This window comes from Olea europaea, chromosome 10 (genome assembly GCF_002742605.1).
Source record: "Olea europaea var. sylvestris chromosome 10, O_europaea_v1, whole genome shotgun sequence".
Lineage (NCBI taxonomy): Eukaryota > Viridiplantae > Streptophyta > Magnoliopsida > Lamiales > Oleaceae > Olea > Olea europaea.
This window is the reverse complement of record NC_036246.1, coordinates 45,348,189-45,365,665: the sequence shown is the minus strand read 5'-3', so window position 1 is coordinate 45,365,665 and position 17,477 is coordinate 45,348,189. Positions and strand designations below refer to the sequence as shown.

The following is a 17,477-nucleotide window of genomic DNA, read 5'->3' as shown; positions in this document are numbered from 1 at the left end:
ATTTGTATATGAAAGTTTTGATCAATAAAATTTACATTTACCAATAAAAAAAAAACACAATTTTGCAATTTATACAGAAAAGAAAATGAATAAAATTTGGAAGCAAATAAAAACAAAAGGAATTATATGGATAAAGGTTTTCCAAGTGGATTTGGCAATACAACTTCCTCAACACTATGTTATTCCTTCATAATTTACCTCTTGCATCTATAACATTTTTGAATGCAACAAAACTCGCATGTTAACATCTATTTCATCTATAACTTATGTTACAATTAACACCGGCAAACGTATTAACAGGAGACTAGATTTGATTTTGTTTTCTCGACTTTTTATGGCAACACTGTTAGTCTCGTTTCCATTCTCTTCTTGTGGGCATTGTCAAGGATCTCGTAATTACTTCTGGCTGAATCCTGGTAGAAATTGTGGAAGAAATGGATCGAAGGAGAGGCATCCCAATCTTGCTCGAAGTCTCATTAGCAACAGAAGAATGACCACTGATATAACAATATGTGGTTGCAACTCGATTTCTGTGCCTGTTTGAGGGACTACTCGAGGACAATCTACCAACTGATTGACATCTTCTTCGACTGATAATATTGTACTCGTGGCTATATGAATAGTTGAATCATCTGTGAAAGTGCCACGTCTTCTCCTTCTCATAGCTGCCTTCCCCGTATTCCTTGTGGAATTAGCGCTGCCTTGTAGTTTGTTCCCAGCTAGGCAAAAAAAGATAAAAAAATGGAAAATGTTAAACATTTCTGGGATTACTACAGCTAGTTTGCTTTGGTAAGTGTTGGGTTTTTGATACCCAATAAATTTCGGGCTATGATATTAACATGGATTAATATTATTTCATAGACATAGACCAATGAATGAAATAAATCCAACAACCAAGTCCATGAGCTACACCCAGCCTAATTGTATTCCCTTATGGATGGATTAAATCTTGGCTCGTTTACCCCTTTAATGGTCCAACTTAAAGCCTAACCCTAGAGTATATATATGACTATAACCTTAGCCACTTTCTTATGATGTATTGTGTGATTTTGAGAGAAGAAAAAGAGATTCCCGGCTGCCCCCCTTTGTGTGAGAAAAAAGGTCTCCAGAAGTGTCCAGAACGCTTGTATAACGTGTGCAATTAGTGGTTCTTTCATAGTATACTTTTGTGGTGTCTTCTCCTAGTCTTTGTGATCATAAATCATAATCTTTTCTTGTCCTACGTGAGTAAGATTGAATAGCAACCGAGGTGAATCAATTGGTTGTGGTTTGGAGCCGATTGGACTGGTTGTTGGTTGAGAAAAGTGTGTTGAATTGAGCCCGAAAATCACCGATTTGAAGACTTTCAAGAGAGCTTCCGCAATAATTGGTATCAGAACTTCAAGGTGGTGGTTTTGGCTCGTAAAACATACCAAAAAAGTCCAAAAATCGCAGTAGAAATCAAATCGAACAAGCTGTCCAAAAATTGTCAAAATCAGTCTCCGTTTTTCGCATTTTCTGATCAATCCAGAAGGAGTTTGGGGAAACAAAGACCACTGACATGACGTGCAGGAGGAGGCGCACCCTGCAGGGAGGCGCGTGACGGTTAACTCCGATGCGTGTGGCCCATGCGCAGAGAGGAGGAGACGCACGTGAGGGCGTGTGAGCGGGAATTTTGAGGTCTCTTCCGGCAGTTTGTTCCTCATATTATTTTTGACATTTTTCATGTTGAAAGTTTTCTGTTTCAGGGTACGCAGTAGAATTTGAACAGCGTTGTTCTTCAAACGTTCGGGACTTGATCGTGATTTTTTGGTTGCTATAATTTCCAAAGGCTTTAGGACGAATAGTGGTGGTCCTAAAGTGATAAATTCGCAACTCTCGTAATTTACGGACTCGGATAGGTCCGCTCTGGTATATTGGCTTAACTCAATTTAAATTTCAGCATTAGCAGATCATCGTGTGGGGTGATCGTTAGGATTGGGGGTTGTCATTGCTTGGCAACAATTGCTTGTGCTAGAAAATTTAGGAATTATTTGCCCTATTTTTGAAGAGTTGAACTTTGATCGCAAGTTGGTAGTTGATTTTGTGCTTATCTGTCATATAGTCACTGTGTGAGACTTGTTGCGTGAAAATTTGAAATTTTTGTTTATATACTTTCGTGTTTGCATTAATTATCCAATTAGAATACCTGGACGGCTGGACTTAATCTGTTCGAACATTCCCTTGATTTAAGATCGTGAATCTTACGAAACCCTGAAAATCTAGAACGGTGTATATTGTGACTTTAGAATTATTTTGTGTGACCTATTTGTGACTTGGTTGTTCTATTTTTTTACGTTCTCCTTAAAAATGTCTTCACACTTTGAAGTTGAAATTTTCAATGGGAAAGGAGATTTTTCAATTTGGCAACGAAAGATGAAAGGTATTTTGGTCCAACAAAAAGTTTCAAATGCCATAGATGACAAATTTCCTACAAATTTAACAGAAGTACAAAAAGAAGAGTATGATGAACTTGCATACACTTCAATTATTTTACACCTGTCTGATACTGTTTTGAGAAAAGTAAGAAAACTGGATTCTACAAAATAACTTTGGGAAAAGTTGGAGGACTTATATTTGCTTAAATCAACTCCTAATAAATTGTACTTGCTTGAACGTTTTTTCAGCTTTAAAATGGATCATTCAAATGATCTTGATGACAATCTGGATGTCTTTAACAAGGTAGTTCAAGATATCGTTAATTGTGATAAAAATGTGTTTGAAACGTATAAGGCTATTATCCTGCTTAATTCTATACCTGATTCATATAGGGAAGTTAAGAATGCAATTAAGTACGGTAGGGACATCTCAACACCCGAGATTGTCATAGACTCGCTTAAGAGTAAGGAGGTGGAGATTAAGGCTGAAAAAGAGGATAAGAGGAGTGGCGAGTTACATATGATGAGAAGTAGAATGAAGTTTAAGCAGATGAATTTGGGTAGAACTCAAGACGGTAGTGATTCGAGTAGTGAATGACTCGAATGATGAGGGTAGTAAGAAGAAGAACAAGGAACGAGATAAGTCTAGTGGTAGAAGGTGTTACAATTGTAGTAAGTCTGGACACTTTATTAGGGACTATCCCAAGAAGAAAGATAAGCTGAAGGGTAAGATAAGAGGTGAAACAAATTTGGTTAAGGGGTCGAGTTATGATCGCATTGAGGTTTATTAAGTATAAATCTAGTCATTACATATGCATCTGTGTGTAATCCTTTTCTGCATGTGTGTGATTGTCTAAATTTTGTTGCATGATTATCTGCTACATCTCAATGTGCTTGATATGTGCATTTGCATGAATTTGAGACATTAGGATTACTTTGTGTAATTGCTTGTATGCATAATGGGTTAGGATACATTAACAGCGTGTTGTGTGTCTTTTAGTAAGGTGGAGTATAGATGTCTAGGGGTACATGGTGGTTTGTATCGGGGATGTGGAGTATGACATTTGGATTACGAGTGAAGATGTGATCAAATGTCTAGAATCCTTTATCTGGAAAGAGACCCTCATCAGGTGAAGTGTGAGAGAGGTACTTCTATCACTTCTGTTAGGTGGAGACCTATTATCCACGTAGGTCGGGAGAAGTATTGTGGAGATAGAGGATTATCTCGTGGACTTAGGATCTATTGTGACTTGCCAGTTAGATATGAGTTGAGTGATCTGTCTAGTGAGTTTGGTGGGCCATAAGAGGAGATATGTGTTCTCGAAATGTGAGCAACATGGAATGGGATATGATAAGTGTGGTGAGATCTTTTCTTAGGGTTATTTATGCATGTGTTGCATATGTGGTTGACCGTTGTTTGATTGACTTGGTGTTAATCTGTGGTTCTATGTGAACGTGTTTTTGAAAAGATCCGCGTGTGTTATCCTATAATATATCATCATCGCATGTGTATTTGCTCTTGATCGTTTACTGTTAAATATTTGCTTCTATTTTGGTATTTTTGACCTTAGCCCTAGTGAGTACATGGAGCAGGTATGGTATGTGTTTCAAGTTGGAAACACGAGGTAAGGTTTGTGATCCAATTTTATTGGCTACCTTCATTATACAAGTGCTAACCGTGTTTTGATTGCTTGTAGATTTATTGGGCATCAAAGTGGAGATTTGTTGGGTTTTTGATACCCAATAAATTTCTAGTTATGATGTTAACGTGAGTTAAAATTATTTTATAGGCATATGTCAATGAATGAAATAAGTCCAACAACCAAGTCCATGAGCTACACCTGACCCAATTGTATTCCCTTATGGATGACTTAAATCTTGGCTTGTTTACCCCTTTAATGGTCCGACTTAAAGTCTAACCCTATAGTATATATATGACTATAACGCTAGCCACTTTCTTATGATGTATTGTGTGCTTTTGAGAGAAGAAAAAGAGAATCCCGACTGCCCCCCTTTGTGTGAGAAAAAAGGTCTCTAAAAGTGTCCAGAACGCTTGTATAACGTGTGCAATTGGTGGTTCCTTCATAGTATACCTTTGTGGTGTCTTCTCCTAACCTTTGTGGCCACAAATCATCATATTTTCTTGTCCTACGTGGGTATGATTAAATAGCAACCTAGGTGAATCAATTGGTTGTGGTTTAGAGTCGATTGGACTGGTTGTTGGTTGAGAAAGGTGCGTTGGATTGAGCTCGAAAATCATCGGTTTGAAGATCTTTCAAGAGAGATTCCGCAACAGTAAACATTACAATACAGTATTGCAAAGAACCATAAACAAGATTTCAGCCTTTTTCTTTCTTGTGAGTGGTTCAATCTTACATTCCAAAACAGCACTTAAATGTTATCAGAAGGAAACGTATGGACAATGCATTTTAATTGATCAGTGCATCTTTTAACTTCAAGGCAACAGTGGATTCTGATTTTATGTTCTCGGTTCGTCCGTGTACCTGAGTATCCAGTGCATATAGTGGCAAGGTGCTATAGCTGCATAAAAACTGTCCCACAAACCTATGCAAAATAAACTGCAGTCTCAAGCTACGATTATTAAACTCAACATAATTTATTTATGCAGAATATAGCGAAGAATATTGCGTGATATTTTAAAATTTATGCATACCCCAGAACTAGTCGCAGATATAACAGCAAGTGGTTCTTTATGAAGCACGAATTATACCCGGACTGCAACTGCATTAAAAGCACACCTTTGTCAAAGCTGCTTATATGATGTTATCACTTTCATGAACTGCCTATCTACCCAAGGAAAAAGAAAAAAACGAGAAGAAACACAAAAGCAAAATCCACTTTTTTTAGCCTTTAACGTTGAGAAATGCGTCTCCATTGATCTTTCATACAGCACATTAGTATTTGGGAAAATTCATAGGTAGGGGAATGCCAGAGATTAAAATTCAAAATGACAACAATGTAAAACTTGTTAATGTCATCGGGCCCCCTTGATTATTTATGACAGAATTCTGAAACAATCATAAGAACTACAGGAGGAAAGGAGTACCCAGAACCAAAAGAAAGAAGCAAGCTCAAATGCATTCTGTAAAGTGAACGCAGAAAAAAATAGTCATTAACAATACACCGTGTTTGGACCAGAAGAAGAAGCATCATAGGAAAAAAAGGACAAGAAATCAGGACTAGAATTACAATGAAACCTGTCAACCTGGAAAAGGATAAAATGTATTAAAAATAACAATAATAATAATAATTCTGGCTTATTAAACCAAAACAGTTCATCTTGGGTTTAATCCTTGGTCCAGCAAAACCCCCGCTTACTCCTGCACTCTGGTGCGACATGTATGTGTATGTGTCAGTGTCCATGTCCATGTCCGACATGTATCATGTCATGCGGTTGCTGACACACTTAAACGCTCCAAGACATACATATTTTCCTTCCTTGGTAGTGTAATATATAATTTAATTTAAAGTTATGTTAATAAAACAAATAGCTACTCATCTGATTTAAAAGATTTAATGAACAAAAATCATATTTGCATTGAGCATAGTCGAACAAAGGCCACTCTTCATAATAAAACCTTGAATGCGCACTTTTTTCATTATTAAATTATATATACGATACTATAATTTTAGGTTATGATATGTTGATTAAAACAAATTTTTTGTAAAACATTACTCTTGGTAGCATATCTAATGGCATCAGGCCCGAGACAGGAAATGTTAACCTCCTTTGCAGATGATTAATGAGCACATTTGTATCAACAAATTACCAGGTTAGAGAAATAAACTACAGAGAAGTGAGATGGGACCCAAGCCACATCAAAGGTATAACATTGACAGAGGAAAAGAAAATTAGAGTACAAAATATAAAAAAGGATTTTCAAGCAATCATTAACTTCGCTTAGCAGAAATTCAGGTGTTTACCACGTATTGTGACTTTACTTTCAATATTAGATGCCGACGTCCAGATTAAACACCTATCAGATTTGGTAGGAATCCCTTTCCTAATCAGAGAGGTTTCTTATAAGTTATACCAGTAACTATTGATGCTATCCCAGAGCAAGTTGGTGAAGTGAAATTGAATTTATCAACAAGTTTTACTATAATGGAGAGATCTCAATGGAAATTGTCCTAGACGGAAAATCATAACAAGGATACTCTTAGCCGGTTTCCTTTTCCATTTAAAAATTGTTCCTCTTGAATTGTTAAGCAAGTACCACTCATTAACAATCATAAAAAAAATCCCCTAAGCAGTAGGAATTTAATTTAATTTAATTTAATTTTTTTTGAAAGGTAATCTAATATTTTATTAATCAAAGATGATACAAGGGAAGTATATTATCAATTTAAACAAGAAATGAACAACATAAAATTAGGTAGCCCGTCTATATGATTTATAGCCGCAGCATTTATGTCACTCTATCTCGAAAGTCACTCTACCCTCATCGAATATACTGCCACAAGCATACTTAGGGGTGACAAATGAGCCGAGCGGCTCGTCGGCTCGCGAAAACGGAGCTCGTGGGCGGCTAGGCAGAGCTGAGCGGGCCGGTTCGGTGGCAAAATAGCTGCTCGTTTCTCGTGGGCTCTTGTAAAAAGTGACCGTAGTCAGTGACCGTTTTGGTCCTTGAATTTTTTAATTTTTTTTTAACCGTTAACTTTAACTTTAAGTTTTTTTTCCCCTTCCCTCCTCTTCTTCTATAAATAGTGTCATTAAACCACAAAATTTTATACAATTCACTCTCAACTCTCAATTATCTTTCTCTCAACTCTCTTGTGTTGTGTTGATAGTTGTGCAATTTTTATATACAATATCCAATTCTCATTTCTCAGTTATCACTATATCTATTGAAATTTCATTCAATTTTCATTTCTCACAATATTTATACAATTATTCTTTTACTAGTTATTACTTATTACAATTAAACAAATGGATTCACACACATTTGTCGAAAACTTGTTCGGTGTGGGAGGAAACGAATTGCCTATGATACCGCAAAGTCAATTTCGAAATCAATTTGAAGGTCTAAATGACGTACCACTACCTGAAGATATTTGGATCTTCATCATCATGTAAGCGGCAATCCAAATTATCCAATTAATTTGGATGATGTTGACGTTCCCGAAGCGGAACACGATCAAGAATAAGAGGTTGAATTAAACATTCCTGATGCGAGGGGAAAGCTAAAGGGGAAAAAACAAGCAAAATGTTGGAATCACTTTAAGTTGATTTCAACGGGAAAAATCGTCAATGGAGACCCAGAATCCAAAGCAGTATGTAAATACTGCCAACAAAGATTGGCATGGCAAAGAGGAATTGGTATCACCCATCTCAACCGTCATTACAAGATATGTGCAGCCAAACACGGACTTATTTTAGGCTGTCAAACACAATTGCAATTTGACAGTCCAAAGGCAGGTGGTTCTGCTGCACCCCTATCCACATTGGTGTATTCGGAGGAGAGAGCTTGAACCGTAGTGGTGAAACTTGTTGCTGGTGCTGAGTTGCCTTTGGCATTAATTGATAATCAACACTACGTCTCGTATGTGAAAGAATATCTGCAGCTAAGGTAAACACTCTTTGTTCTGATAAAATACAATATTTTACTAAAACAAAACAACAATTAATTATTGATTTGCAAAAATATGAGGGTGTCATATCTTTAACTTCAGATATATGGGAAGGGATTAATAAAAGAGCATATATATGTGCAACTGCACATTATATAGACCCACTTTGGTGCATGCATAAAAAAATTATTGTTTTTAGAATTATTAAGTTTCCTCACAATACTAATAATATATACTATTATTAGTATTATTAGAGAATATCATTGCGAAAGTAAAATTATTTCATTTACTTTCGATAATGTTAGTGTTAATAAAGTAGTTGCCGATAAATTGCATAGGGTACTGCAACCTGATTTTGTGGGTATTTGTTTTATATTCGTTGTGTATGTCATATTTTGAATTTAATTGTCCAGGATGGTTTAAAACATATAAAGGATGAACTTCAAAATATAAGAAACGCACTAATATATATCACAATCTCCCCAAGTAGAAAACAAGCATTTGAGGATTATTGTGCCGAAATAGGAGTGCAAAATGCTAAAACATTTGTTAGCGACGTAGGTCATAGGTGGAACTCTACTTACTTGTTATTAAAGTCATGTGAAGTTTTGAATATTTAATAACCGACTTTTATAACAATAGACATGTTAGAAGTGATGACGAGGGTATGTTAACTGAACATGATTGGCAAATAGCTTTGAAAGTTAAAAGATTTTTGACATTTTTTTATGAAACCACTAAGATTTTATCGGGCGTTTACTATCCCACCAACTGTATGGTGCTTGAACGTATTTATATAAGTGCAAGATCATTTCATAAATACAAAATGACCCTGATTTTAGTAAAATTATAATTGCTACGGAATTAAAATTTAGAAAATATTGAGAAGACTTGCCTATGTTATTTCCTTTAGCATGCGTGAACTAAATATATAATTGATCAAATTTCAAACGCCTTAACATTTGATACACCTATCACATATAGAATTTTAGAGCAAACATTATGTGAAATGTATGAATTATATGCGAACCGAACGGGTACCAATATTAGTCGGGTACCATTTGCACCTACTCCTTCCGTTGAAATTGAAGAAGAAGATGTGAAAATATCTAATTTATTTCAAGGAATTAATTCGTATAGATATGATTCATCTGCAATGTGTTCATCTACTGCCACTGCCATGTTGTCACCATATGTATCTCATTCTCATTAAACATCTACGGACTCAAGCCATAATCCATTGCCTACTGAATTAATTGATTATTTCAATCAGAATATGTCAACAGATAAAACAATTAAAAAAAAGTTCAGACGAAGTAATTGAATTTGGCGAAGGTATGAACGACATTAGCCAATTATATCTGCGATTGCAAAATATCTGATGACACCTCCGATTTGCGCTTTTGCTTCGGAGTCTGCTTTTAGTGCAGGTAAATTAGTTTTGAGCGAGGTCAAGAGTCGACTGAAAGAAGATATTTTAGAAGCGTTAATTGCGTTAAGGATTGGCAGGACACTCATTTTCGACTAAAGATAAATATGCCGAATTTGAATGTCGTCAAAGTGTGTGTTATTTGATTTAATTATATTGATGAAACTTTTCTTTTTTTATCGTTACTTTTAATTTTCTTTAAAAAATATATACGCTACAATAAATTGTTCGTGTATAATTTTTAATTTCGCCTACTGAAAATTTAAGTAATCGGGCCCAAGCCCGGATAAAGGAGGAGTGTTTATATTTTATCTATTTTAAAAAAAAAAAAAAATAATAATAAAGATTTCATTTTTATTTTTTTCTATCTCTTTTAGTTAAAAAAAAAAGAAAAAAAAAATTTCTTTCCGTCAATTTAGTTAAATTTTTGTTAGTACTTGGTACTATTACTACTATATGTCTACATTTTAAATTCTTTTCTCGAACAACGCTGTGCGTACCTTTGCATATAATTTTTGAGCTAAATTCCTTCTGAAAATTGAAAGGGTAATCGAATAATTGCCCTTTCAGAAGTCTTTCACTTCGAAGATTATATATAATCTTCGAATTGAAAGATTTCTATATAATTTTCGAAGTGAAGACTTCTGATAATTGAAAGAGCATTCGATTACCCTTTCAATTTTTAGAAGGATTTACTTCGAAAATTATATGTAAGGGGAAGCGCAGCGTTGCTTGAAAAAATAATTTTTAATACTGTTTTAAATTTTCTTTAAAAAATTGTACACGAACAAACAAACAAACAACACAATTTTTTAACTCCGCCTACTCTAAATTTAAGTAGCCGATCTCAAGCCCGAATAAAATTTTTTTACCTAGTTTTTTATATATAAAAAATGTTTATATAAAAAATTCATGATTTAAAAATTAAAATTTTTTTTATTTTCCAATTTACCTATTTGTTTCCAAAAATAAAAAAATAAAAAATGAAAAACTACGTGTGCTCGCGAGTCGGGCTCGACTCGGCCCGGCCCACGAGCTCGTGGGTCGAGCCGAGCTTGCCCATTTTTGGACAAGTCGAGCTCGGTTCGACTCGTTTCAAAACAAGCTTCATAGTCGGCTCGGTCCATTGACACCCTTAAGCATACTCCATAAGAACCACAATCATCAACTGAACCCCATCCCCATCCCCTTTCCATAACACCATATTTCACCCCTATAATTTTTCTCCAAAAGCTCTCATTCTCCTCTTTGTACTGCCACAACAACTTACCTAACAATGCCTTATCAAATAATACAAGGCTGCAATCCAAGACCTCCTAACCTTTTAGGAGAACAAACTGCTCCCCAATTGACCAAATGAAATTTCCTTTCCTCCCCTAATCCTTCCCAAAAAAACTCCCTTTGAATCATCTCTAATCTTTTTGTCACCGCAACAGGAATCGAAAACGACGACAAAAAATAAGTAGGGAGATTCGATAGAGTGGACTTAATAAGAGTTAGATGACCTCCCTTTGAAAGATACATAGGGTTTCAATTTGCTAGCCTCATCTCCACCCTTTTCACAGCACTATTCCATATATGTATACTTTTAAACCATGCTCCTAAAGATAGCCCAAGATATGACATAGGCAATTGGGCAACCCTGCAGCCCAACGTAGCAGCCAATTCTCCCACGTTATCAACCTCTCCCACTTTAATAACTTTGGATTTTCCCAGATTTATCTTCAATCCAGATACAGCTTCAAAGCACAAAAGCGATCGACGCAAGTTTTTGAATTGCTCAACGTCAGCATCATAGAAGATTAGTGTATCGTCTGCAAATAACAAGTGTGATACATGTAGCCGATCAATCATAAAGCCTTTTAACAAACTATCTTTCACAGCTTTCTCCAGCATCCTACTAAACACCTCATTATAATAACAACAATGGAGACAAAGGACCCCCTTGCCTTAAACCTTTTCTACTTTCGAAATAACCCTTGAAAGTGCCATTCACCAGAACTGAGAAAGAAATCCTAGAGATAGAAAACTGAATCCACTTGCACCACTTATCCCTAAAGCCACATTTTGAGCATATACAAAAGGAAACCCCAGTTCACGTGATCATAGGCCTTCTGAACATCAAGCTTACATAGCATCCCTGAACCCCTAGGCTCAGTCTCGAGTCGATGCATTCATTTGCTATAAGTACTGAATCCAAGATCTGACACCCTCTAACAAAAGTATTTTGGAACTTAGACGCCACTTTCCAAACACCTCCTTTAACCTATTCGCTAGAATCTTTACGATGATCTTGTATACCCCATTTACTAAGCTTATAGTCCTTAATATCCATCGCTCCCCATTTCTTCGAAATCAGCATATAAATGTAGCATTAAATCTTCTCAGAAATCTGCCACACTGAAAGAAATAGGTAAGGACATCTACAATATCCGGTCGCACCACATTCCAGCAAGCCTTGTAGAATGTGAAAGAGAATTCGTTTGGTTTTGGGATCTTGTTGTCATTCATGCTGAACACCACCTCCCTAATCTCATCCTCCCTAAAAGGTCTCTCTAACCAATTGGTATCCCCCTCGATAATAGTGGAAAAATCTAGCCCCTTCAACTCCGACCTTTAGTCAAATTGCTCACGATAAAGATTTTTATAGAAATTCACCATATGGGTCCCAATATCCTGTGGGTCCTCATAAATAACCCCATCTACCTCTAACGTAGTGATAGAATTGTAATGCCTATTGGAATTAGCAACCCTATGGAAAAACTGGGTGCATCTGTCCCCTTCTTTCAACCACTTGACCTCAAATTTTTGGCGGGAAGCCATCTCCACCAACCTCTCCAACTCTCCCCTTAGATCTCCTCGTCTCTCCCTCTCATCCCTTCCCAATCCTCCACATTCCTCACTCCTGTGCATCTCTTCTATATCTGAAAGACATTGATTTTTGCAACGGTTGGAATTTAATTGAAATCAAAATCAAATAAGCATAAGGTGGTATGTCAACAAGCTCAAGTATTTACTTACGATTGTATTTATTTCAAATTTAACCCCCAAGCGGTTTTTATTCAGCCATACAAACCCCTTTAAGCTAAAAAATATAGAGAGTAAATTGGTGCAGTGGAATTAAGAGTTATATTCTTAAGTTCTACACATTGAGCCTTATCTTAACAACCAACACATACATTCTAGACTTCTATTAAAAGCCTTTTCAAAAAAAAAAATATGTAACCCTATAAAAACTGATCTTTGTCTCTTTTTAATGCATTAAGTTAGGAGTTCTGGACCAATAACACCATAATCTTTTAGATGTCGATATATGTTTTATCAACTATAATTAAAGAACTTGGCGTGCTCTTTCTTCTACACGATTTTCCCCATAATGATGAGTTCGTCAATCAAAAACGTATGTTCTTAGTCTAACTCGAGAGAGTCAGGTCAAAATGTAATTTTTCGTAGTCTATATATAAGTGAGTTCTAGAAACTGAGCATCATTTTGCAGTTCGGAGTTTTAAAAAAATATTTCACCTTAAATTTACTAAAAAAGATACCGATCTTGTGTTGGAAAAAATGAGTGAGCGGCTCACTTTTGGCACAATTTTTGGTGGGACCCGTTGGTCCAATTTGGAATATCAAAATTGATATGTGTTCTCCTCCACGAGAACATCGAAGTCATGTATTTATTTGTCAAAAATGAAGTTCAGGTGGATGAGAATTTGGAGTTTAAAGTGGACCATTGGAAATGGTCTATGTTGGTGGGAAAACTATAGTTAACTTTGTCTCACATAGGAAAAACATGGAAACTAAAACCACTTTATATATGGCTATGCATTGGAACCGTATGATCATGTGTAGCATAGAGGTTCTCTCCACGTGCGTGCGCAGGGGGTGCAAATCACGGACAGAAATAGCCTTCGAACCTTGAACTTGGGTGCGGGAGCGACCTACGCACACGAATGTCGGACCGAACGGAGCAAAAACTGGCCAGTTTGGATTGTCTGCGTTTTACATTTTTTTTTTTTTGGTTTTTCCAAATGACTTTTGAGTGTCTGAAACTTCTAAAACTCCAATCGTCAAAACCGAAGTGTAACACCGAAAACTGCAATGGTTAATGGAAAAACTAATTGTCAGATTCAGTCTGTTTAATTTCACTCAATTTTCAGTAGTTTATACATTGCAATTTTTGCCTGCCTTTGTACAGTTCTGTTTTCTGTTTTTGTTCCGTCTCCTCCTGTATCCATTCCAGTAAGGTGATATTGTTCGAACACTCGCCCAATTCGCCGGAGTAGAACCGCGGTGCTCAGATTCTGCTGGTTACCGTTATATCCTGGGAGACAGACGCTCGAACTAAACCTCTAACACTACGGTGAGGGGGCGAATTTATCTTAAAGGAAACTGTGTTTACACAGGCTTCGGAGTTAAAAGTTTATTTCCAATTATATATGCTTCCAGTTTGAGTATGTGCTTTAATTATTTGCAGATTTACACGCTTTCAGATTTTATTTAGCTTTCTGAAATTTATACTGCTTTTATGTTTCTGCAAATAATATAATTTGTCATTCTTATTCAAGTAGTGATTTAGAAAATAGTCTATATCTAAGTAATTTGTGAAAAATAAAATTAAGAAAAAATTTATCTAAATTTTTTTCGAAATTGTGTTTGTACAAATTATATGAAAACAAAAACACCAAATTCTATGTTATCTAAAGTTATTGTATGAAAACAAATAGTTGTGAAAATTCTGTGTTTAATTCTCTGCCAAATACGGTCACTGCCATATATGGTAACTGCCTGTCAAATACGATGAGTAGTTGCCAAATACGGTAAGCAATTGCCTAATATGGTAAGTGTGAATCCGGTGTCTAAAACACAAATACGGTATATGAGAACTCGATTCCACTCCATACACTACCGATTAAATATAACAACAAATTTAAGACAAATTCTTAATATATATCGGTAGTAAACAAGTTTATTTATTTATTAGAAACTAATAGTTGTTTCATTTTCAACAATGGCTGCCGAACCAACCAACATGGATGTGACCCAAATTCTTCCTACTGGAAATCAAGTTGTGGGCTTTACTATGGCTCAAGGGCCAAGCTCTGCTGTGGCTAACTTGCCTAGTCGTGTTGTAAGTCAAACTGTGGCTCCAACAACTGGCCAAATGATTACTGTTCCGGTTAATCATGGAGGGAAATTGGAGAAATTCAATGGCTTAAATTTCAAGAGGTGGCAGCAGAAAATGCTGTTTTACCTGACCACCTTGAATCTTGTAAGATTCTTGACTGAGATTGCTCCTGTACTCAATGAAGGAGAAGGAGATATTCAAGCAGTCAGTGCATTTAATGTTTGGAAACATTTGGACTTTTTATGCCAAAACTACATTATGAATAATTTAGCAGACACGCTATACAATGTGTATAGCATGATGAAAATTGCTGAGGAGTTGTGGGAGTCTTTGGACCGAAAAAACTAAATTGAGGATGTCGGGGCTAAAAAGTTTATAGTTGGCAGATTCCTAGGCTATAAGATGGCGGACTCCAAAACTATTATCAATCAAGTGCAAGAATTTCAAGTGATTCTTCACGAAATTCATGCCACAGGGATGGCGTTGAGTGAAACCTTTCAAGTGGCAGGAATTATTGAAAAATTGCCCCTCGCATGAAAAGATTTCAAAAACTATTTGAAACACAAACGAAAGGAAATGAACGTTGAAGAACTTATTGTTAGATTTCGAATTGAAGAAGACAACAAAAGTTCAGAAAAGAAGTGGTTCAATCCTGGTATGGCTAAAGCCAATGTTGTGGAGCATGGTTAAAGCAGTAAGACTTACAAAAATAAGTTTGGGCCATCCGGTGGAAAAAACACGGACCGAAAGGTGAAATTTCTAAGAAGAAATTTCAAGGAAAATGCTTCAATTGTGACAAAGTAAACCACAAGTCTTCGGAGTGCAGAATGCTAAAGAAGAAGACGAAAGAAGCAAATATGGTTAACTACATGGCACAAGATGTCTCAGAAATGAATCTCGTAGCCGTCATTTCTGAAGTGAACGTGGTGCGTTCAAACCCTAAGGAGTGGTGGATTGACACCGGTGCTACAAGGCATGTGTGCTCTGATAAAGAGTTGTTTGCTACGTTCGAAGCAATTGAGAACGAGGAGAAGCTGTTCATGGGAAATTCAGCAACCTCTGAAATCAAGGGTCAAGGAAAGGTGATTCTAAAGATGACCTCGAGAAAGGAGCTGACTCTCAACAATATGCTATGTGTGCCGAAAATTCGTAAGAATTTAGTGTCCGGGTAGCTTTTGAATAAGCATAATTTTCACATTGTATTTGAGTCAGACAAAGTTGTTCTATCAAAAAGTGGAATGTTTGTCAAAAAAGGTTATGTTTTCGACGGTATGTTTAAGCTGAATGTAATGGTTGTGAAACCAAAAATGAATAAAGCAAATTCTTCTGCTTATTTGCTTGAGTCTTTCAATTTGGGGCATGGTAGACGAGGACATGTAACTATGATACTTTACATAGACTAATTAACTCGAATTACATACCCAAGTTCTATAATGATTCCGAACATAAGTGTGAAACTTGTATTGAGACAAAATTAACAAGGTCATCCTTTAAGTCAGTTGAATGGAACACAGAACCACTTGATTTAATTCACAGTGATGTTTGTGACTTAAAACTTGTACAAACAAGAGGTGACAACAAGTATTTTATTATTTTTGTAGACGATGGCACAAAATACTGCTATGTGTATCTACTTAAAAGCAAGAATGAAGTTATAGAGAAATTTGTTCTCTATAAGAATGAAGTTGAAACTCAACTTAATAAGAAAATTAAAGTACTACGGAGTGATCGAAGTGGTGAGTATGGAGCACCATTTGCCGATTTCTGTACAAAACATGAAATCATACATGAAACCACCGCACCTTCTTCACCGCAACAAAACGGTGTAGCTGAACGAAAAAATCGTACCTTAAAAGAAATGATGAATGCAATACTAATAAGTTCTGGGTTATCTCAAAACATGTGGAGTGAAGCTGTGTTATCAGCAAATTACCTTTTAAATAAGGTGCCCCGAAAGAAATCGGAAGAGACCCCTTATGAGTTATGGAAAGGAAAAAAGTCTATCTATAAACACTTGCGAGTGTGGGGGTGTCTTACAAAAGTGGCTGTTCCAATACCAAAGAAGGTAAGGATAGACCTGAAAACTATAGACTGCTTCTTCATTGGCTATACACGTAATAGCAGTGTTTATCGATTTCTTGTGTATGATTCAAAAATTTCAGACATACACAAAAACACGATAATGGAATCGAGAAATGCTTCATTCTTTGAAGAAGTGTTTCCATACAAGTCCAAAGAGGAAGCCAGCTCTTCTAGACGAACATATGAGACAATGACTGAAAATAGTCAGGACGAAGAATTAGAAGAGGAGACTGAGGTTAGACGCAGCAAACGAGAAAGGACAGAAAAGTCTTATGGTCCTGATTTTCTGACCTATATGCTAGAAAGCGAATCTCAAAGTTATCAAGAAGCTATGAATTCCTCGGAAGGACCTCAATGGAAAGATGTTATTAAAGATGAAATAGATTCCATACTGTAAAATCATACATGGGAGCTAATGGATCTTCCTCCTGGATGCAAACCACTAGGCTACAAATGAATTTTCAAAAGGAAATTGAAAGCAGATGGAACTATTGAAAAGTACAAGACCAGATTAGTAATAAAAAGTTACAAACAAAGGGAATGCCTTGATTATTTTGATACGTATTCTCCAGTGACGAGAATAACATCTATTAGTGTGATACTTGCGATTGCTTCTTTGCGAAATCTAGAAGTACATCAAATTGATGTTAAAACTGCTTTTCTAAATGGAGATTTAGAAGAAGAATTTACATGGAACAATTCGAGGGGTTTTCGTCACCAGGACCGGAAAAAAAGTCTGTAAACTGGTGAAATCACTATATGGCTTGAAACAAGCATTCAAACAATGACATGAAAAATTTGACAATGTCATGATAGAGAGTGGATTTAAAATTAACGAATGTGATAAACGTGT

The 17,477-nt window shown here is 36.1% G+C and overlaps 1 long non-coding RNA gene across 1 annotated transcript; it reads right to left on the bottom strand.

Moving 5' to 3' along the window:
* Positions 1 to 4,729: 4,729 nt before the first annotated feature.
* On the bottom strand, positions 4,730 to 5,754 carry LOC111402803. Its single transcript, XR_002704357.1, has 3 exons — positions 5,623 to 5,754; positions 5,071 to 5,499; positions 4,730 to 4,961 (listed from the first exon to the last, which is right to left on the bottom strand). It is a non-coding gene; the product is annotated as an uncharacterized LOC111402803 (long non-coding RNA).
* Between the last annotated feature and the right edge of the window lie 11,723 nt (positions 5,755 to 17,477).